At 41.2% G+C, this 22,002-nt stretch overlaps 1 long non-coding RNA gene and 2 pseudogenes across 1 annotated transcript in view; 1 reads left to right on the forward strand and 2 right to left on the reverse strand.

The window, feature by feature from the left end:
* Positions 1 to 303: 303 nt before the first annotated feature.
* LOC100739003 (olfactory receptor 5C1-like) lies at positions 304 to 7,300 on the reverse strand (annotated as a pseudogene).
* Positions 7,301 to 10,085: 2,785 nt separating this feature from the next.
* The window catches only part of LOC146407209 (uncharacterized), a 266,633-nt gene continuing 254,716 nt past the window's right edge, over positions 10,086 to 22,002 (forward strand). Inside the window, exon 1 of the long non-coding RNA XR_014842060.1 lies at positions 10,086 to 10,245. This is a non-coding gene — a long non-coding RNA (uncharacterized LOC146407209). The remainder of the gene's footprint in view (positions 10,246 to 22,002) is intronic.
* On the reverse strand, positions 14,792 to 20,946 carry LOC110258936 (olfactory receptor 1f45-like; annotated as a pseudogene).

Below are 22,002 nucleotides of genomic sequence, written 5' to 3' on the forward strand. Positions count from 1 at the left end.
GAAAAGTACAAATGGTAAGTAAACTGAGTATTGCACATGATAACAAGCAGGAACATGTGTTTTTTGAACACTGAGGAACCTAAGGCAGCTTAACAGCAAATTAATCTTGGTTCTGTTGCTAGCTCTAGATTACTCCAGCTTCCTGCCACCTGTCTGTAAGCTTCAGTTTTTCCCCACTTTCAGCCCCTCATACAATTTAAGACACAGAGCCAGAGGAACATCCATCTTTATCCACAGTGATGGGGGCCAGGAAGGGTGTCCTCATTTCTTCAGGGTCAGTCCTAACCAGCCTGCTGGGATCTCTCACATGTGCACCCACCATGGATAGCAGCACCAGCTCTGGGACCTTCTGAGTGCCTCCTTGATCTCTATGTTGCAGAGGCTGTAGATGAGTGGGTTGAGGGCTGGGATGACAAGGGTGTAGAACACAGATGCCATCTTGATGCTGTCCAGGGCATAGCTGGAACTTGGACTCAGGTACAAGAAAATGAGTGTGCTGCAGAGCATGGGCACAGATATGAGGTGGGAGCCACAGGTAGAGGCTGTTTGCCAGTGGCCCTGGAATGAGCAATTGTATATCACAGCACCAGCAATGAACCTGTAGGACACAGCAATAGGCAACACCATGGCAGTCTGGATGAAGGCACAGACAGGAAAGAGTAGGAGTTCACTGAGACTGGTGTCACTGAAGTAGATGGCCAGCAGTGGTGAGATATCACAGAAGAAGCTGTTCACCTCCCAGGAGCTGCAGAAGCTCAGGTGAAGGTGAATGTCGGGTGGACCATAGCACTCAATGCCTCACCCAGTCATGATGCTCCCAGCAAGGCCAGGCACAGATTCCATGACATGGCCATGTGTACAGAAGAGGGTTTCTGATGGCCACATAGCAGTCATAGGCCATGACTGCCCAAAGGCAACACTCAGGATCTGCCAGCCCTGCAAGCACAAACATCTGGAGGGTACAGGCTGCATAGGGGATGGTGGCCAGGGTCAGCAGCTAGTCCACCAATATTTTGGGGCCAGTGGGTGAGAAATAGTGGGTGTACAACTGGGAAAGGTTGGCCAGGAAGAAGTACATGGATGTGTGGAGCTGGGTGTCCATGCAGATCAGTAGGTAGCATCATGCCCATGTTTCCCAGCAGGCTCACCAGGTAGATGGGCAGGAAGAGGGTGATGCACAGGTTTCAGCAATATGTGATGCCCAGACTGATAAATTTGGCAGGAGCACCCCTGGTCCAGGTGAAGTTCTCTGCCTCATCCTGCCGAACAGAAACTGAGGAGAGACAAAGCGGAGGGAGGTGAGGGAAAGGTCATGACCATGATGGTGGAAAAAGCATTTGGTGCTGGTATTAGGACTTGGGTGTTAGTCCTACCTGGTAACAAGATTGCTGTGCCACCTTGGACAAGCCATATCACCTCTCATAACCTTTGTTTCTATCACTGAGAAGTCACATCCATTTAACCTTCATGGGGGAGGAAATCTTGCCTGTTTTAATTAATTTCGTATCCACAGTACTGAGAACATAGCCTGGCATATAGTGCTCAATTGTTTTATTGCACTTTGCTTTATTGAATTTTACTTTATCATGCTTTACAGACAGAGCATTTCTTTTTACAAATTAAAAGTTTGTGGCACCATTTTTCTGTTTTTATATTTAATTAATTTTAAGAAAGTTTTTTTTGATTTCTGCCACACAACAAAGTGATTCAGTTATACATATACACACATCCATTCCTTTCCAGATTCTTATCCCATGTAGATTATCACAAACTACTGGGTAGATTTCCCTGTGCTGTATAGGTCCCCATTTGTATGACACCATTTTTCCCACAGCATTTGCTTACTTTGGGTCTTTGTGTCACATTTTGGTAATTCTCACAGTATTTCATTATTATTAACTTTGTTCTTGGTGATTTGTGATCAGTAATATCTAACACCATCAGTGGGTTCCCTGAAGGTTTAGATGATGGTTAGTATTTTGTTTAGCAATGAAGTATTTTATTTATTTATTTTGCTTTTTAGGGCCACACCCACAGCATATGGAAGGTCCCAGGTGACAGGTTGAACTGGAGCTACATCTGCCAGCCTATGCCACAGCCACAGCCACAGCCACATCAGATCTAGGCTGTGTCTGCAACCTGCACCACAGCTCATGAAAATGCTAGATCCTTAACTCACTGAGTGAGGCCAGGAATTGAACATGCATTCTCACGGACACTAGTCAGTTTTGTAACCTGCTGAGCCACAATGGGAATATCCTGACCTGTGTTTAAATTGGTGCCTAGTTGCATTCCTTTCCACAGTGCCACAATGGGAACTCTAGCAATGAAGTATATTAAAGTTAAGTTATGTCCATTGCTTTCCTTATGCATGATACATTGGATATTTAATAGACAGCAGTATAGCATAAAGATAACTTTTATATGCACTGGGAAGCCAAAATATCAGTGTGAGTCACTTTATTCCTATATTGAATTTGTCTGGAATTAAACCCACATTCCTGAGGTCTGCTTGAATTTGTTAAATTAATGAAGGATGAGTAGGGAAGTGTCTAGCCAAGGATTGAAATCTTCATGATTCTTTTTCCTTTTTTTTTTTTTTGCAATGCACCTGTGGTATATGGAATTTTCCTGGCTAGAGAGTGAATCTGAGCTGCAGCTGAGGCCTATGCCACAGCCATGGCAACACCAGATCCAAGCACTATCTGTGACCTATGCTGCAGCTGTTGAAATACTAGACACAATGCAAAGAGTGAAGCCAGGGATCAAACCTGCATCCTCATGGAGACTATGTTGGGTCCTTAACCTGCTGAGCCACAAGGGGAACTCCCAAACCTCATGATTCTATGTGCCTTCTCCTCTCCATTTTCTCAAAGAGAAAAAGAGGCAATGAAGAGGGTAGAGTCTCCTGATACAAAAGATAACTAGCTATGGGTCTTTAGGTTGGCTGGGAGGCCATCTTCTCATTGGAGTAAGAGCTGGGATGGAATAGTGCAGCAGTGGCTGGCATCTGGGGGAGACAGCCAGGAGGGGAAAGAACAGATTTGAAAATATTCCAGGACTGGACTCTTCTTCTCTCCAAGCCTCAATTTTCTCATTTGTTTAATGAGAAAAAAAAAGCTGCAAGGATGTGATGAAATAATTCATGCAAAGCATCTCACACAAAGCCTGGCACATAACAGGCTTTTAATGAAGGGATAGTTAATTAAATTGAATTGAGCTAGATGTCTTGCCTTGATCCTGGAAGGAAGCAACTTTATGGCAACCAACCAGTTTCCAGAAAATGTGACATTGCTTCATCCTCCTGTGCCTTTTCATTGTTCCTTTTGCCTGGAACCCATTTCCTCTTTTTGAGTGTGACAAAAAAACTACCTTGGATGTAAACCTTCCTTCAAATGACTGGGAGGAAAGTAAACTTCTCCCTTCTTTGTGCTGGCTGCACTTGAGCCAATGTCTGTCATAATATTTCCTTATTCTATTGCACATATTACTTATGTGACTGTCTGCCCTGTGGGCCTTGAGCTCTTTGGTTCAATATTAATTCAGCAAACATTTATTGAGTCCTTGTCTGTGCTACGTATGGCCCTGTGATTCATTTTTCTCCCTCCAGGGTCTGGTATGTAATCAGTGCTCATAAATATTAGTTGAAAATATGAAACTGAAAAGAATGTGAATGTTAATATCATGCGGATTTGGTTTTAAGACTGGGTTCTACCACTTTCTGGTGTGTAACTTGGGGCAGGTCACCTCACCTTCCACAGGCTCTTTTCTTGTTGTCAAGTGGGAGATGTAATATCTCTGTAGGAGAAAAGCAGTGTGCAGCACCTGGAGGTGAGTAAATGCTCTTTCTCCTTCCTTTAAGAGGAGTTTAGGAGTTCCTTGGTGGCTCAGAGGGTTAAGAACCTGGTGTTGTCACTGCTTTGGCTTAGGTCACTGCTGTGGCACAGGTTGGATCCCCGGCCTGGGAACTTCCATATGATGTGATTGTGGACAAACAAACAAACAGACTAGTTTAAATGTTTGGGACCTTACCTGTGGCTGGTGAGAATGATGAAGAGCTTCCTCAAGAGCACAGTTTGGATTAAAAAAATTGATTATATCGAGCTCCCATCGTGGCTTAGAGGTAACAAATCCAACTAGTATCCATGAGGACTCATGTTTGATCCCTGGCATCCCTCACTGGGTTAAGGATCTGGTCTTGCCTTGAGCTGTGTTGTAAGGCACAGACACAGCTTGGATCCCATGTTGCTTTGGCTGTAGTGTAGAGTGGCCACTGCAGTTCTGATTTGACCACTAGAATGGGAACTTCCATACGCTATGGGTGAAGCCCTAAAAATAGGCCAAAAATTGATTATATTGCATGTTAGTGAAGTTGTGATGGTAAAATGTAAACTGAGCAATTTGGAGGACAATCTGGCAATGAGCTATGCATACACAACCATGCATACCCTATGTCTTAGGCTGCTTGGATTCTGTCAGAAAGCACCACAGACTAGGTGGCTTAGGTGGCTTAAGCAACAGGCATTTATTTCTGCAGTTGTGGAGGCTGGGATACCCAAGGTCAGGGTGCCAGCATGGTTGGATTCTTGTGAGGGTCCAATTTCAGACTTGCTAATGGCTGCCTTCTGACTTTATCTCATATGATCTTGAAAGACAGAGATGAACTCTTCTCCTAAGGGCACTGATTCCATCATGAGGACCCCACCCTTCTGACCATATCTAAACCTCATTACCTCCCAAAGACCCCACTTCCAGATGCCATCACATTGGGGGTTAGGGCTTCAACATATGAATTTTGAGGGGTGGTGACATATTCAGTCCATAATATCTAGTAACTCCTCTTCTTGGTGTTTTGAAAACTCTCCCAAATGTACACAACTAGAGAGATGCATAAGGATGCCTAGAGTCTTGGACTGTTTGTAATGGCCAAACACTAGCCAAACCTAAATGTTTGTCTGTAAGCTTATGGTAGTTAATTGTGAAGTCAATGTCTATGTATCAATATGGAGAAATCTCATAAACATATTGAGATAAAAGCCTAATTTGTGGAAAAATATATAGTTTGAATGAAAAGCACAAAATATTTTATGGTTTTCCTTGTACACCAAATGTACTGCTGGTTGCTCCAAGCAGAGACGAGGTCCCAATTTAAAGGGCCTCAGGACATCTCAAAGGATTTCATCAGCTTTGCCTCATCTCCATATTCATAACTCATCCTTCTCTGTTTTTCCTTTATTTTTTTGGCCCCATCTGTAGAATGCAGAAGTTCCCTGTCCAGGAGAATCATGTCAGAGTAGTACCTTGAGCCACAGCACTGACAACATCAAATCCTTAACTGATAGGCTCCCGAGGAACCCCCTTCTTATCTTTTCAGACTCAGCTCAGGGGTCATCATCTTTTCCCAGGAGAGTTTATGTGAACATCCAACCACCCCACCTCTCATTCTGGAACCCCACCCCCTGGGCTCTCTATTATAACCCTACTTCATCATTTTATAATGATCTAAATGTTGTTCTCCCTCACCTAACTGGACAGTTGGGACCATGCCCAATTCTTTCCTCTACTCTTCATGATACAGAATTTTAGAAAAAAATAATTTTAGGGGTCATCTCCTTCTCCTTGGTGGGGATCACTCCTAGAGTTCAGACAGTGTCTGGGGGTAGAAAGCTGTGGACTTCTAGATCCACCCAACATCACATTCTCCATGAATGTAATCAGCTTGGTGGCTGAGGTTCTGCATCCAGAACCCAGCTGGAAGCAAAGCCCTTGCGTGTTTCCATCTACTCACATGGAAGCAAACACCAGTTATCATCACAAAGTGAGGAGCATCTGTATAATGGGGACCATGAGACTTCAAGGCTTTGAAATTGCTTTGAAATTTTGGGGTGCAAGGAGCCCAAAACATTAGTTAAGCAGTTACTATACAGTGTGTGTGTGTTCAGAAATCATAGAGTGAGTTCTCCATGAATTTCTCTCTATTGTCTTACTGCCCATGGGGAGTAATCCTGACATCCGGGGACATTCATTTTGTTCCTTGAAGGAAAGAGGATGTAATTCCAAAGAAGGAAGGAGATAAGAAGGTATGAAGTTGGGGCTTGAACTCAGATTTGGCACCAAATCCAATTTTCTTTGTCTCTAGGCAGAGACTCTAATTAGCTCTCTTAAAAGATTATGAAATTAGAGTTGCCACTGTCTCGCATCTGTTGTCTCATCTTTAGATGGGGCATATTGGGTCAGATTGGGGGTTTCCAGTCTACTCTGTGGACCTCTGTCACTGGAGTTGCCAGTGGAGCTTTGTTAAAAACTGTATGGCTCTCTGCAGTGGTCAAAAACTGATTCAATTCTTCTAGAGAAGGGCTCAGAAATCTGTACTTGTAAGAAAATATTCCAGGTGATTCTGATATGTAGCTTGATTTGGGACCCCATAGTGTCAGAGATTCTCAATCTTTAATGCACTTAGGGAGCTTTTTAAATGCAGATTCTGCCTCAGAAGGACAGGGAGGGGCCTGAAACTCTGAATTTCTAACAAACTCCCAGGAGACACTGATGCTGCTGGTTCGGGTACCATGCTTGGGATATTGAGAGCATAGGTTGTATTGGACAGCATTCCATGCTCTGATGTATTAATTTCCTTTTTTTTTTTCTTTTTAAGGTTTCAACTGCAGCATATGAAAATTCTCAGGCTAGGGGTTGAATCAGAGATGTAGCTGCTGGCCTGCACCACAGCCACAGTAACACCAGCCTGAGCTGCATCTGTGACCTATGCTGCAGCTCATGGCAATGCCGGACCCTTAACCAGTGAGTGAGGCCAGGGATCAACCCCACACCCTCATGAACTCTGTGGTGGGTTCTTAACCTACCAAGCCACAATGAGAACTCCGCCGTCTATGACATCTTTAGATTTTAGCTTGCTGGAGGGTTCTCAGCCTCCTCCTGATAGCTCCTTTCTCCCTACTGATGACTTTTTTGAGTCTTCCTGTCTCCCCAGGCCCCACTATACTCATGAACACTTTTCAGTGTGGCGAGGCTGGACTCCTGGTATTTATCAGGATGTGGCCTCCCCATTTCCTAAGGAGCCCCTGTTCTTAGCTCTTTCACCCTCAGCACTCAGACATCGGATATGTCTCTTGCTGCTCTCACCATGATGGTGCAGGATTAGGGGGTTGGTAGGACATACCTAGAAGGTGGAGGTGGGTGATGAGTTCTTCTCACAGAGCAGCTTCAGTCCAGTTGTGGGGTGATGATGGCAGGGGGAGGTGTCAAGGACATGCCCCACCCCAGAAGTAGGAACTGGGGACATGTATTCTCCTTGGACCCTTAGGGATGATCTCTATTTGCCTGCTGACTCCTCCCCCTCCCTCTGCTGTCCTGAACTCATTATGGCACAGCTGAAATGAATCTGACTAGGAACCATGCATTTGCAGGTTTGATCCCTGGCCTTGCTCAGTGGGTCAATGATCCAGCATTGCTGTGATCTGTGGTGTAGTCACAGATGCAGCTTGGACCAGGTGTTGCTGTGGCTGTGGTGGAGGCCAGCAGCTGTAGACCCCTATCCTTGGAACCTCCATATGCCATAGGTGTGGCCCTAAAAAAGACTCCCTCTCCACAGCCTTTGTGGATTCCATGACAGCTGGTGGCAGAGGAAAGTCCAGGATGATGCATGCTTTGGAGCCTGGGGAGGTTGGAAAAGTGTGGATTGGGGGGTCCCCATGCTCTCTGTGGGATAAAAGTCATACTTCTTGTTTAGAGGAGTTCCCTGTGCTCCTTTTCCCCATCAATTCCCCCTGTCCCCACCCCAGACTCCAATCCATTTTTTCTTGGGACTCCATATTTTTCTTATGCTTTATGACCTTTTACAAAACACAAATTCTCTTCACATTTTCCTTTTGCCTGGAACACCCAATCTCTTTTTTTTCTTTTTCTGTCTTTTTAGGACCACACTGGTGGCATATGTGGCATATGGTAGTTCCAAGGCCAGGGCTCTGAGCTGACACCACAGACACAGCAATGCTGGATCCTTAACCCACTGAGCAAGGCCCGGGATCAAACCTGAATCCTTATGGATACTAATCGGGTTCATAACCTGCTGAGCTACAATGGGAACTCTGATGTTGTGTTCATTCCTACTGTATAGGAAAGTGATTCAGTTATGAATATATATACACATTCATTTTCATATTCTTTTCCTTTAGTTTATCACAGGATGTTGAACCTATTTCCCTGTGCTATACAGTAGGAACTTGTTCTTTATTTTATGTATAATTGTTTGCATCTGCTAATCCCAAACTCCCAATCCATTTCTCCTCCACCCACTTCCCCCTTGGCGACCAAAAGTCTGTTCTCTATGTCTGTGAATCTGTTTCTGGTTTGTAGACGAGTTCATTTATATCACCTTTTAGGTTCCACATTAAGTGATATATGGTTTTTGTCTTTCTCTTTAACACTACTATTGATCCACTCAATATTATTTATACTGATCCAGACACCTTGCCTGGGGCACACACAATCAATAACATTAGGCATGAATATTCTTTTTATGTCAATCCAAGTATACAGACAACCCACCATACTGCTGACTGGGGAAGTTCCTTGGTGGTTCCTCAGGTTAAGCAACTGGCTTTGTCACTGCTGTGGCATATTCCTGGCCTGTGCCCACTCTCCAAAAAAAAAGAATGGTCTGGACAATATTATCACTGCCTTGCAAGGAGGCACTTTTGCCATTATCCAATCTTAGTGTGTTCATACCTGATGAGCCTATGAATGTATCATTTTATTAAATCATGTAAGGGCACAAGTTACTATCCTGAGTCCCCAGCCTAGGAGACTTCTTAAGTGATTCAGATCATGGGCTTGTGGTGGAAACATTTGTTACTTGCTTTGGAAATCATTATCCTAATCTGTGGTTTTTCTTGCATGAGTTACACTGTTGCTGTGATACCTGCCTCCAAATGCAGCCAGATAGCCACCAAAGGAGCCACCTCCAAGCCAGTGACACCCCTTGCTGACCATTCGGGGTATATTGCAGAAGAGGGAGATATGTGAGATCATAGGAGCTGGTCACCAGAGTGTTGGCATCACCAAGTCAAATTTCGGTCTGTCCACCTATGGGCAGTAAAGCCTCTCCTGACCCTGGGTTGTGGTGAAGGAAAGGGCAGCATTTGTTGTGGGGTGCCAAGGTGGCTAATACTCAAATAACCCAGTGGGTGGGGAGTTCCCATCATGTTTCAGTGGAAATGAATCTGACTAGTAACCTTGGGGATGCAGGTTTGCTCCATGGCTTCACTCAGTGTGTTATGGATCCAGTGTTGCAGTGAGCTGTGGTGTAGGTCACAGATGCACTTGGATCCTGCATTGAAGTGGCTGTGACATAGGCCAGAGGCTACAGCTGCCATTTGACCCCCTAGCCTGGGAACTTCCATATGCCACAGGTGTGGCCCTAAAAACAAAAACAAAACAAAACAAAACCCAATGGCTTTTAGTGAAAGGCTTTTAAAGACAGAGTGAGGGAGAGGGTTGCAGGTGCAGGACCACCTGGGGGACATTGTTCTGATTGGTTGGTCATGAGGTAATCAGGAGTCAACATCATCAGCCTTGGGTTCCACCCAGTCCACATGCTTGTCTTGAGAAAGCAGTTAACTTTTCCCACCTGTTAGGGGTTTCAGTGTTTGCCAAGCAGCTCAAATGATTCGGCTCAGAATATTATCTGTAGCCCTTGAGGAGGAACTAAAAATCCTTGACTTGGTTTCATGGCTAAATCATTATTTTTTGTCTGGCTTGATTATTTCCTTTCTTTCTGTGTTTTCCTCACTTCTCTGATTAAATATATTCTTTGGAACTCAGGTAAGGCCTAGGAGGCTAACATTTGTCTACAAACCAGCAGAAGGCCAAGGATGTGGAATGGAGCAGGGGAGGGGGGACTTTCCCAGGAAGACCCCCTAGGGTCCTGTTCAGTTTCATCCAGAGAGGACAGAGAGAACAAAGAGGTGACTGATGATTGATCAGCAAGTTGGGCTTGGCTGATTGGAGGTACATTTACCCCACCTGTGTCCTTGAAATGTTCAATCTGCCCTGGGTTCCCAGGCTGGGAGCCATTTTTGAGGAGGCAGCCTTGAAGGAAAAGTGTGTTGCTGAGGCTCTCTGGACAACATGCATGTCTGAACCCACTGAAGGACTCTGTAAAAGCTTTCAAGATCCTAGCCAGCAGGGGTGGAGAGCTGATTTTGGCTACCAAGACAAGCCTTGTAGGTAAGTTGCCTTGCTTATGAAGACTGCCTCCTACCATTCTGGGGCAGGGGGATGGTGACTGACTCTTTTGCAGGAGCCAGTTTGTGAACAGACAGCCTGGTTTTCTGCCCCCCTCCTCCATGGCAACTGAATTATTCTTTGTGTGAATGGAGAGGCTTGTGTGTGGGTGTTTTTCCTGTCCTCTTGATCTTTCATAAGCATCTTCCCTAATATATTTTCCCCTAATTATGTTTTTGCATTTGTTTATTGTGGGACTGAACTGATACTAGAGTTAACAGAAAATTTTCAGCAATTGTGTGCTTTTTCATGTGGTTTCCACTCTTTGGTTATTATGAATAGTGCTGCTAAGAATCTTCATGTACAGGCTTTTATGTGGACATAGTTTTTCTTAGTTATACACCTAGGAATGGAATTCCTGGTTGGTGTAGTAACTCTATGTTTGAACATTTTGAGAAACTGCCCATGTTTTCCTAATTGGCTGCATTGTTTCAACTTCTTAGTACAAATATAGAAGGGTTCACCCTCCTCTTATTCCTTGCTAACATTTTGATATTGTCCAGTAATTTCTTTTTACAATTTAATCATCCTAGTGGAAGTGAAGTGGTATCTCATTGTGATTTTGATTCATATTTCCTGATGATTAATGATGCTAAGTATTGTTCATGTGCTAATTGGCCAATTGTATTTTTTTTAATTTGGAAAAATCTCTCTTTAAATCCTTTGCACATTTCAAAATTGGGTTATTATTCTTTTTGTTGAAGTGTAAGAATCCTTCCTATATTCTTATGCAAATATCTTATCAACTATGTGTGTGTGTATATAACTCCATTCATCTGTTGGTGGACACTTAGGTTGCTTCCATATCTTGGCAATTGTAAATAATGCTGCTATAAATATTGGGGTGCATGTATCTTTTTGAATTAGTTTTTTTTGGGGGGTTACATACAAAAGAGTGGAAATGTTGGGTCATATGGTAGTTCTATTTTAGTTTTTGGAGACACTACTATACTGTTTTCCATAATGGCTGCACCAACTTACAGTCTCTCCAACAGTGTACTGGGATTCCCTTTTCTCCATGTCCTTGCCAACATTTGTTATTTACATTCTTTCTGATGACAACCATTCTGACAAGTGTGAGGTGATATCTCATTGCAGTTTGATTTGCATTTCTCTGATGATTAGTGATGTTGAGCATCTTTTCATGTGAAGTACTAAGCATGAATTAGTACTTAGTTACTTAGTTTGCAGTAAGTTTTGAAATCAGGAAGTATGGGTTGACTAATTTTAGTCTTCTTTTTCCAGAATGTATTGGTTATTCTGGTTCTATTGCATTTCCATGTGAATCTTAGGATTGGTTTGTCATTTTCTGCAAAATATATAGCTGAGATATTTAATGGGGATTGTATTGAATTCAGAGCATTTATTATTTCTACTAGGTATTTGTGGGGATTGATTTCTTAAGAATTTAAAAATATAGAGCATCTGCCATATACAAGTAGATATGATTTTCCTTCTTTACAATCTAGATGCCTTCTATTTCCTTTTACTTAGACGTGCTGATTGGAACCTCTAGCACAATGTTAAATGGAAGTGGCAAGAGTTATTGTTCTTCTTGATCCTAGGAGGGCAGGAATAGGAAGACTAGCTAAAGGGATCATGGAGCTCACAAGTAAAAGAGATCCTGTCTGATGATTAGAGTGGACTGGTGTGGGAGGGTACTTTTTGAAGATGACATGGTACTTAAACTAGGTGGGCTTGCAGTAAAGCACCACAGAGGAGGAAATAATATTAGAATGAAAGGCCCTGAGGGAAAATGTATATGCTATATGTGAGTGAATGAGAGCTCTGTTATAGTCAGCATCCTGGCTTTGAATAATTATGGGACCTGAAATGGGCAGGAAACACCTTTTTTTTTGGCCACGCCCATGGCATGTGGTAATTCCTGGGCAGGAATTAAACCTGTGTTGTATTTGTAACCTGTACCACAGTTGTGGCTTAACCCACTGCACCATGAGGGAAGTTCTAGGAAATTCTGGAAGAGAGTTAGATGTGTAAGGAGCAGAGCCAATTAAATATATAATATCATTCTAAAAGTCATGTACTGTTTTAGTAAAAGGAAAAACAACACTCTGGAGTTACTTGGTGGCACAGTGGGTTAAAGATATGGTGTTGTCACTGCTATGGCTTAGGTCACTACTGTGCCATGGGTTTGATGTCTGGCCTGGGAACTTCCACATTATGTGGGTGTAGCCACTAAATAAATAAATAACATACCACAAACTAAAAGCTGAATTATATACCTTAAAATGAATTTTATGTTATATAAATTACATCTCAGTAAGACTCTTCTTAAAAAATAACACATCTCACTGAAATGAAAAAACTATTTATTACCAACATGAAACTCTCCACAGAGAAGGAGTTCCAATGATAACACTGGCAGAAGAGTCACAAGGAGGAATTTTTTTTATCGGTTTCATTTTTGTAAACTGAAAACCCATTTACGTAAACAAATCAAAAAGAAAACTGAAGGATGAAAAGTTACTGGGGATAGTTTGCACTAGGAGTAGGAGAGTGCAAATTTTAAATCTTTAATATAAAGATAACCTACACAAGTCTTTAAAAGAGTCAAACAACATGAAAAAATTATTAAGAAGAATAAAAACATGTATTTATGGGGAGTTCCCATCATGGTGCAGCCAAAATGAAACTGACTAGGAACCATGAGGTTGCAGGTTCGATTCCTGGCCTTGCTAATTGGATTAAGGATTGGGTGATGCCTTGAGCTGCGGTGTAGGTCACAGATGTGGCTTGGATCCTGTGTTCCTGTATCTGTGGTATAGGCTGGCAGCTGTATCTCTGATTTGATCCCTAGACTGGGAACCTCCATATGCCATTGGTGTAGACCTAAAAAACAAAAATAAAATAAAATAAAAAAGATAAAATAAAATGTATATACAGCCTTATGAAAACAATCAGTAAGGCAAAAATTCAAACAAATGAAAAGAAGTACCATTTTTTACCTTATGATATTTATAACAATTGAGTGAAAAATTGGAACACAAGAGTTCCCATCATGGCTCAGTGGTTAATGAATCTGATAGGAACCATGAACTTGGGGATTCAATCCCTGGCCTTGATCAGTGCGTTAATGATCTGGCATTGCCCTGAGCTGCGGTGTAGGTCACAGATGCAGCTTGGATCCCGCATTGCTGTGGCTGTGTTGTAGGCAGGCAGCTACAGCTCTAATTAGACCCCTAGCCTTGGAACTTCCTTATGCCAAGGGTGCAGCCCTAGAAAAGACAAAAAGACAAAAAAAATTGGAACACAAAGAATGCAGAGAAAGAATCACTCCCATAAGGCCATCAGTTGGGATGTAAATCAATAACAGTGTTTTTTCCCTTCATTAACAGTTTTGTAAACTATTTTAGCAACATGTATCAGAGCCTGAAAAGTGCTCCACATGGCAACTCCACATCTTCAGATTTATTGCAAGGATATGGGAAAAATCTCTCTCTCTCCATGGTTTATTCACAATGGTCTTCACTGCATTATTATGTATAATATCATGGATAATTAGAAAGATCTAATTACCCAAAATTGAATATTATATTAAAAATGGAAGCTGTTTCTACTATGATATTAATTATGAGACTTTATAAAAACATAACAGTGTGGATAACAATAATGTGGAAAACATACATGGTTTAACATTATGTGAAAAATTGTCATCTTCGCAATATAAAATAAATACACAGAGAAAAGGTCCCTAAGAATTTGTTTGAAGTATGCACAGTTGTTTCTTTCAAGGAAGGATTTGAAAAAATTCTTTATATTTTAGACATTCATGATAATGACATGAATGATTTTTCAGTTGGAGAAAAGAAAATGAACCAGTGTTTAAAAAAAATAAATATTGACCACAGCTAACAAAAACAAAATCACTTAGCAGAGACAAAGATCTAAGCCCAGATATCTGATCTTGGACACATCTCTTCATCTTTCTTTCATTTTCTAGACTATTCTGGCCCTCCCAAGCCACACATAGATTCTGCCTACTTGGTGTGATTGTCTCCATGTTGATGCCAGTCCCCATGAGTGAGTTTCTTCTTAGGAAGTGTCAGAATTGGTTCCAAAGACCAGTGAGTTGGCTGAGGTCCTGACATGCCTAGTCTTGCCAGAATTTGTGGCTCTTGGGGAAGAATTTATAGTCCTACACTATGCTTCTATTGGGTTTCCTTCTAGAAGCCAAATGCTTCCTGGTATTTTTAATGTTCCCAACTCTGGGTTGAATCTGCCTGGATTCATATACCCACACATCAAGTCACCCTTTAGGGACTGCTGGTCACTCCCTCTCTCCAGACTATAGTTCTGACCTTGGTCTGTTGGCCCCATTTCAGTCCTGCAAAAGCCTAGGTCTTCATTTGCTTGCATTTGCTTGGAAGACAAAGCCTCCTGTCTTGAATGAGGTTTTCACATTTATATTGGGCACATGGAGGGAAGAAACACATTGAAAATCTGGGCCTGTGCTTTAGGGAAGGACTTTTTATGGGGTGGAATATCTTCCATACCCAACAAGTCTGCACAAGGCCTCCTTCATGTCACTGTTCCTCAGGCTGTAGATAAAGGGGTTCAGAATGGGGGTTCATCATGGGGGTGCCCACCATTCCAGTGTATGCAGAGTAGGAGGAGGAGGGCTGGAAATACACCAGAAAGAGGGTCCCATAGAAGAGAGTGATGACTGTCAGTTGAGCACCACAGGTAGAGAAGATTTTATACTTTCCCCCAGGATAGGGGACCCTGAGGATGGTGTGGATGATGTGGGCATAAGATACCAGGACATAGGTGAGAGGGACCACAGCTGAGAATGCTCCTGCTGCAAACATCATGTCCTAAAAAATGTGCATGTCTGAGCAGGCAAGTTTGAGGAATGGGCGAAGATTGCAGAAGAAGTGTAGGATAGAATGTGAGGCACAGAAAGAGAACTGAGACATGGGGAGAATAAGTGAGAAGGCCAGGAGGTGAGCACAGAGCCAGGATGTGGTGACCACCAACAGGCACCGCTGGATGCACATGATTGTGGTGTAGTGGAGGGGGAGGCAGCCAATGTGATGACTTCCATCACAGTCAGCAGGAAGTGATCCAGCAGGGCCAATGTCATGAAGAAGTACATCTGCATGAGGCACCCAGTGTAGGAGATGATGTGGTGCTATGTCTGGATGTTGACCAGCACCTTTGGGACAATGGTGCAGAAGAAGCAGGTGTCAATGTAGTACAGTTTGGCCAGGAAGAAGGATGCAGAGGTGTACAGATGAGGGTCAGAGCCAATGGCCAGGATGATGAGCAGTTCCCCTGCACAGTGACCAGGTACATGACCAGGAGGAACTCAAATAGTAGGAGGTCTGGGTGTGGAGAGATGCTGGTTTGGTTTCTAAATTAGAAAAAATTAGAGCAGAATGTTCCTTAAATAAAGATAGGCGGTCAATATTACAGAGTCCAAGGACTTTGATCTAATTTGAAAAGGCCGCTGAGTTTCACTAGTATGTATAAGTGCTGATTTGCAAAATATACAAATAGGAGGTCAATGGACTCTGATAAGTAGGCATCAGGCTAGAGTGTAGTTTGAGTTCTGGACACCTGTAATGTTTCAAGTTTTCCCCATGGATGTTCTGAATGAGACTGGACTGGGGTTCATCTGGAAAAATGTTTCCAAGTTCAGTTCCATTAAAAAAGCCTTTAGAACTCTCACTTGAATTTCTTGTCATATTCAACTGTGTTTCATGTATATGCTAGCATTTATTGGGCAAAATCAGGAGCTGTATGTATGTGTGAGTGTGTGTGTGAGAGATGCGTGTGTGTGTGTGTCTGTGTGTGCACACACATATCAAGGGAGATGGAAGAAAGAATAGTTTCTTCAGAGAGGAGCCAGCTGGGCCTCAGAAGTTCCTAGTTGTCCTAGGAACATTATGGTCCCATTTGCTTTGAAGACCATTCCTGTGAATTAGTGTAGCCAGGAGAACACTGCAAAATGAAAATCACCTTATCATGAAGGGCACATCATTTTAATTTTAATCATCAACTTCCTCCCCCTCATCATTTGTTTGAGTACCTGGCTTGGGCCTCTGGAGATGGGGTGGGAATAAGTTGTGTTCCTTAAGCTCAGTCTGTATTCAGGTATATGTCTTACTCTTTCTTGCTTTCCTCACGCAGCCTGAGAGGCTCTAATTACATTCATATTGGTGCAAATGGCATTATGTCATTTTTTTATGACTGAGAAGCATTCCATTGTCTATATGTACCACATCTGTCTAATCCAATCATCTGTCAATGGACATTTGGTTTGTTTCCAGCTCTTGGCTATTGTGAATAGAGCTACAATGAACATGTGGGTGCATGTGTATTTTAAGGAAAGTTTTGTCCAAATACATGCCCAAGAGTAGGATTGCCAGGTCATATGGTAGTTCTATGAATAGATTTCTAAGGTACCTCCAGACTGATCTCCATAGTGGATGTACCAGCTTCCATTCCCACCAACAGTTCAGGAGGGTTCCCTTTTCTCCACAGCCACTCCAGCACTTGTTATTTGTGGATTTATTAATGATGGCCATTCTGACTGGTGTGAGGTGGTATCTCATGGTAGTTTTGATTTGCATTTCTCTAATAATCAGGGATGTTGAGCATTATTTCATGTGCTTGTTGGCCATCAGTATATCTTCCTTGGAGAATGGTCTCTTCAGGTCCTTTGCCCATTTTTCCATTAGGTGGTTGGCTTTTTAGCTGTTGAGTTGATAAGTTGCTTGTATATTCTGGAGATGAACTCCTTGTCCATTGCATCATTTGAAACAATTTTCTCCCATTCTGTAAGTTGTATTTTTGTTTTCTTTTTGGTTTCCTTTGTTGTGCAAAAGCTTGTCAGTTTGATTAGGTCCCATTGGTTTATTTTTTCCTTTATTTCTGTTGCTTTGGGAGACTGACCTGAGAAAATATTCATGAGGTTGATATCAGACAGTGTTTTGCCTGTGGTCTCTTCCAGGAGTTTGATGGTGCCTTGTCTTATATTTAAGTCCATCAGCCATTTTGAGTGTATTTGTGTGCATGGTGTGAGGGTGTATTCTAGTTTCATTTATTTGCATGCAGCCATCCAGGTTTCCCAGCAAGTCTTGCTGAAAGAAATTGTCTTTTTCCCCTTTTATGTTCATGCCCCCTTTTTCAAAGATTAATTGACCATAGGTGTCAGGGATTATGTCTGGGTTCTCTATTCTGTTCCATTCGTCTGTCTGTCTGTTTTGGTAACAGTACTACACTGTCTTGATTACTGTGTATGTGTAATGTTGCTTGAAGTCTGGAAGAGTTATGTCTCCTGCTTGGTTTTTGTTTCTCAGGGTTGCTTTTGGCAATTCTGGTTTTTATGTGGTTCCATATAAATTTTTGGATTGTTTGTTCTAGTTCTGTGAAAAATGTCATGGGTATTTTGATAAGGATTGCATTGAGTGTATATAACTTTGGGTCATATGGCCATTTTTACAATATGAATTTTTCCAATCCAGGAGCAAGGAATATCTTTCCATTTCTTTATTGCTCAAATGAATTTATCACATCTGTAGTTGTATAATGATCATAACCATCTGATTTCAAGGATTTCAATCCCACATCCCAGGCACATCCCCCATCCCCCAAACTGTCTCCTCTGGAGGCCATTTTTTATTCAATGTCTGTGATTCAGCATCTGTTCTGCAAAGTTCAGTCTGTCCTTTTTTTCAGATTCCACATGTCAGTGAAAGCATTTGATGTTGGTGTTTCATTGTATGGCTTACTTCACTCAGCATGATAATTTCTAGGTCCATCCATGTTGCTAAAAATGCTGGTTTTTAATTCTTCTTAATGTCTGAGTAATAGTCCATTGTGTATATGTACCACATCTTCTTGATCCACTCCTCTGTCGATGAACATTTAGGTTGTTTCCATGTTTTGGCTATTGTAAATGAACATTGGAGTACATGTGTCTTTGCAAGTCAAGGTTTCCTCTGGATAGATGCCCAGGAGTGGGATTGCTGCATCAAATGGTAGTTATATTTTTAGTTTTCTGAGGAATCTCCATACTGCTTCCCACAGTGGTTGTGCCAGTTTACAATCCCACCAACAGTGTACTAGGATTCCTCTTTCTCCACACCCTCTCCAGCACTTATTGTTTGTAGACTTTTGGATGATGGCCATTCTGGCTGGTGTAAGGTGCTACCTCATAGGGGTTTTGATTTCCATTTCTCTACTAATGAGTGATGTTGAACATCTTTTCCTGTGTTTCTCGGCCATCTTTATGTCTTCTTTGGAGAACTGTCTGTTTAGATCTTCTGCCCATTTTTGATGGGGTTGTTTTTTTTTTTTTTTTTGGTATGGAACTGCAGGCATTGTTTATAAAATTTGGAGATTGATCCCTTATTGTTGATTCACTTGCAAAGATTTTCTCCCATTCTGTGGGTTGTCTTTTCATTTTGTTAGGGTTTACTTTTCTGTGCAGAAACATTTCAGTTTGATAGGTCCCATTTGTTTATTTTTGGTTTATTGTCAATACTCTGATAGGTGGATCTGAGAAGATGTTGCTATTGTTTATGACAGAGAGTGTTTGGCCTATGTTTTTCTCTAAGAGTTTGATAGTGTCTGGTCTTATATCTAGGTCTTGAATTCATTTTGAGTTTATATTTGTGTATGTTGTTAGGGAGTGTTCTAATTTCATTCTCATACATGTGGCCATCCAGTTTCCCCAGCACCACTTATTGAACAAGCTGTCTTTTCTCCATTGTATATTCTTGCCTACTTTGTCATAGATGAGTTGGCTGTGCGTTGAATTCTGGGCTGTCTATCCTGTTCCACTGATCTATATTTCTGTCTTTGGCCAGTACCTTATGGTTTTGATGACTGTTGCTTTGTAGTATAGTCTGAAGTCTGGGAGCCTGATTCTTCCAGCTCCATGTTTCTTTTTCAGGATGTCTTTGGCTCTTCTGTGTCTTTTGTGCTTCCAAAAAAACTTTAAAATATTTTGTTCGAGTTCTGTGAAGAATGTCCTTGGTAATTTGCTAGGGATTGCATTGAATCTGTAGATTGCCTTAGGTAGTATAGTCATTTTGATAATATTAACTCTTCCAATCCACGAGCATGGTATATCTTCCATCTATTTGTGTGATCTTTGATTTCTTTCATCAGTGTCTTACAGATTTCAGAGTACAAGTCTTTTGTCTCTTTAGGCATGTTTACTCGTATGTAGTTTATTCTTTTGGATTCGATGGTAAATGGGATTGCTTCCCTAATTTCTTTTTCTGCTCTTTTATTGTTAGTATATAGACATGCAGTGGATTTCTGTGTATTAATTTTGTATCATGCAACTTTGCCAAATTCATGGATGAGCTCTCAGAATTTTCTGGTAGAGTCTTTAGGATTCTCTAGGTATAGTATCATGTCATCTACAAACAGTGGTAGTTTTATTTCTTCCTTTCCAATTTGGATTGCTTTTATTTCTTTTACTGAATTTGTTGATCAGGTCAAGTAGTTTTTTCATTGAGTCCTTAGGGTTTTCTATGTATAGTATCTTGACATCTTCATACAGCGACAGTTTTATCTCTTCTCTTCCTATTTGGATGCCTTTTGTTTCTTTATTTTCATCTGATTGCTGTGGCTAGTCCTTCCAATACTACGTTGAACAGCAGTGGTGAGAGTGTGCATCAATGGCTTGTTCCAGATTTTAGTGGGAAGGCTTTTAATTTTTCTCCATTGAGTATTATATTTGCTATGGGTTTGTCATAAATGGCTTTGATTATGTTCAGGAATGTTCCCTCTATCCCCACTTTGGTGAGAGAAAATATTTCATTATAACGTTGTAAGTAAGTTGGTATGAATCCATAAAAACCTCAATTCCAACTATGATGAATATAGCTTGGAGAGAGAGAAATAGAATCACCTGGGGTTTTGTTTTTGTGTCACTCTGTGTCATGCTGAACATGTTTTTGTGTATAACACACTCACAACTTCTCTTTTCCTTGGTTGGCTGTAGAGCAGATAGGGTCTAGTGAGGGCCTTGGAAATACATGTATGTGTTTGACTTGGTCAGATAGTCTCACAGCTTGAGTCTTCCTTTTTCTCAGTTCTAGACGCAAACAGACAGCAAAGTCCTCTTAATGCTAAGTTGGTGGCACTTTGTCCAGATGGTTTGAAGGCTACAGAACTTCTCACAATGTTCCTCACTGATGTTTAATTATTTTCACAATTCCACTTTGGTTAACAGGGTGGGATCAATTTTGAAACATTGTCTAGTTAATCAGATGGCTCTGAATTCTGATATAGGTCCTTGGTCCTACAGCATCTATAATATCTTGGCTTTCTGGTCATCTCATCAGGCAAATTCTCATGTCCCTCACTTTGCATGTATGCTCAGAACTGAGCCATTTTAAAAGCCTGTTGATGGAAGAGTATAGACAGACAATGGCAGATATGAAGGAAGCTATTTATTGGAAAAATTTTTAAAAATGCAATGAGTCAAGTGCTGTGAACCTACTAATCTTCAAGGGCTGTCCATGGTCTTGGCCTGTACTGTTTCCTGCATGTGAGAGGGAGATCTCTGATGTAAACCCACATTTTCAGGAAGCTACTTGATCTTGCTTGATGGCCTCCTGTGTCTTCATCATTTTTAGTTCCTGATGTCTGCTTACCCATCCTGCCCAAATAATGAGCTGATTTATTTACCTTTTTTTGCATCACTCTCTTTTGATTGCTATTTTTTGTCAATATTTATTGACCTGTGATATATAAGTTGTGGGTTGGAAATCCTATAAAATTAGATGGTGATGATCATTATGCAACTATAAATGTAATGAGTTCATTGAGTAATAAAAAATGAAAACAAATTTATTATGATAAAATATATGTAACAAAAATTAACATTTCAATATTTTTTGCATATATTTCTGGGACAATAATATTTCATGTTGTTGTGCAACCATCACCACCATCCACCTCCAGAATTTTTTCTCTTCCCAAATGGAAACTCAGTACCCATTGAAAAATATCTCCTCATTTTCCTCCCCACACCAGCCTCTGGCAGTCACTATTCCATTTTTCATCTCTATCAATTTATCTCCTCTAGGAATATTATATGAATGGGATCTTAGAGTATTTACACTTTTGTGACTGCATGATTTTACTTAGCATACTGTTGTCAAGGTTCATTCATGTTGTGGCTGTTTCAGAATTTCTTTCCTTTTTAAGACTGAAGCGTATTCCACTGTATGTATAGACCACATTTTATTTACCCAATCATTTGCCAAAGGACATGAAATATTTCCATTTTTTGGCTACTGCGGATAGTGTTGTTTTAAATATGGGTGTATAAATAGTTCTTTGACACCTGCTTTCAGTTATTTGGGGTATGTAACCAGCAATAAAATTCCTTAATCACATGGAAATTCTATTTAATTTTTTGAGGAACTTTCATAATATCCTTTCCTTCCTCCCTTCCTTCCTTGTTCCCTTCCTTCCAAACTTGATTCCTTCCTTCCTTCATTTCTTCCTCTTTCTCTTTTTTCTTTCTTTCATTCTTGCTTGCATTCTTTGTTTTTATTTCTTACAGTCATTTTAACTATAAAATGTAAGTTTATGTGTTGAGCACTTTATTTTGTACATGATACATTAATTTTAAATAATGCTTAAATAGTATATATATATGTATGCGTAGTGTGTGTGTGTGTGTGTGTGTGTGTGTGTGTGTGTGTG

Source organism: Sus scrofa, chromosome 1 (assembly GCF_054392235.1).
Source record: "Sus scrofa isolate SSC_HxYL_T2T_F1_AM1 chromosome 1, Sscrofa_HxYL_maternal_Yorkshire_Landrace_v2.0, whole genome shotgun sequence".
Lineage (NCBI taxonomy): Eukaryota > Metazoa > Chordata > Mammalia > Artiodactyla > Suidae > Sus > Sus scrofa.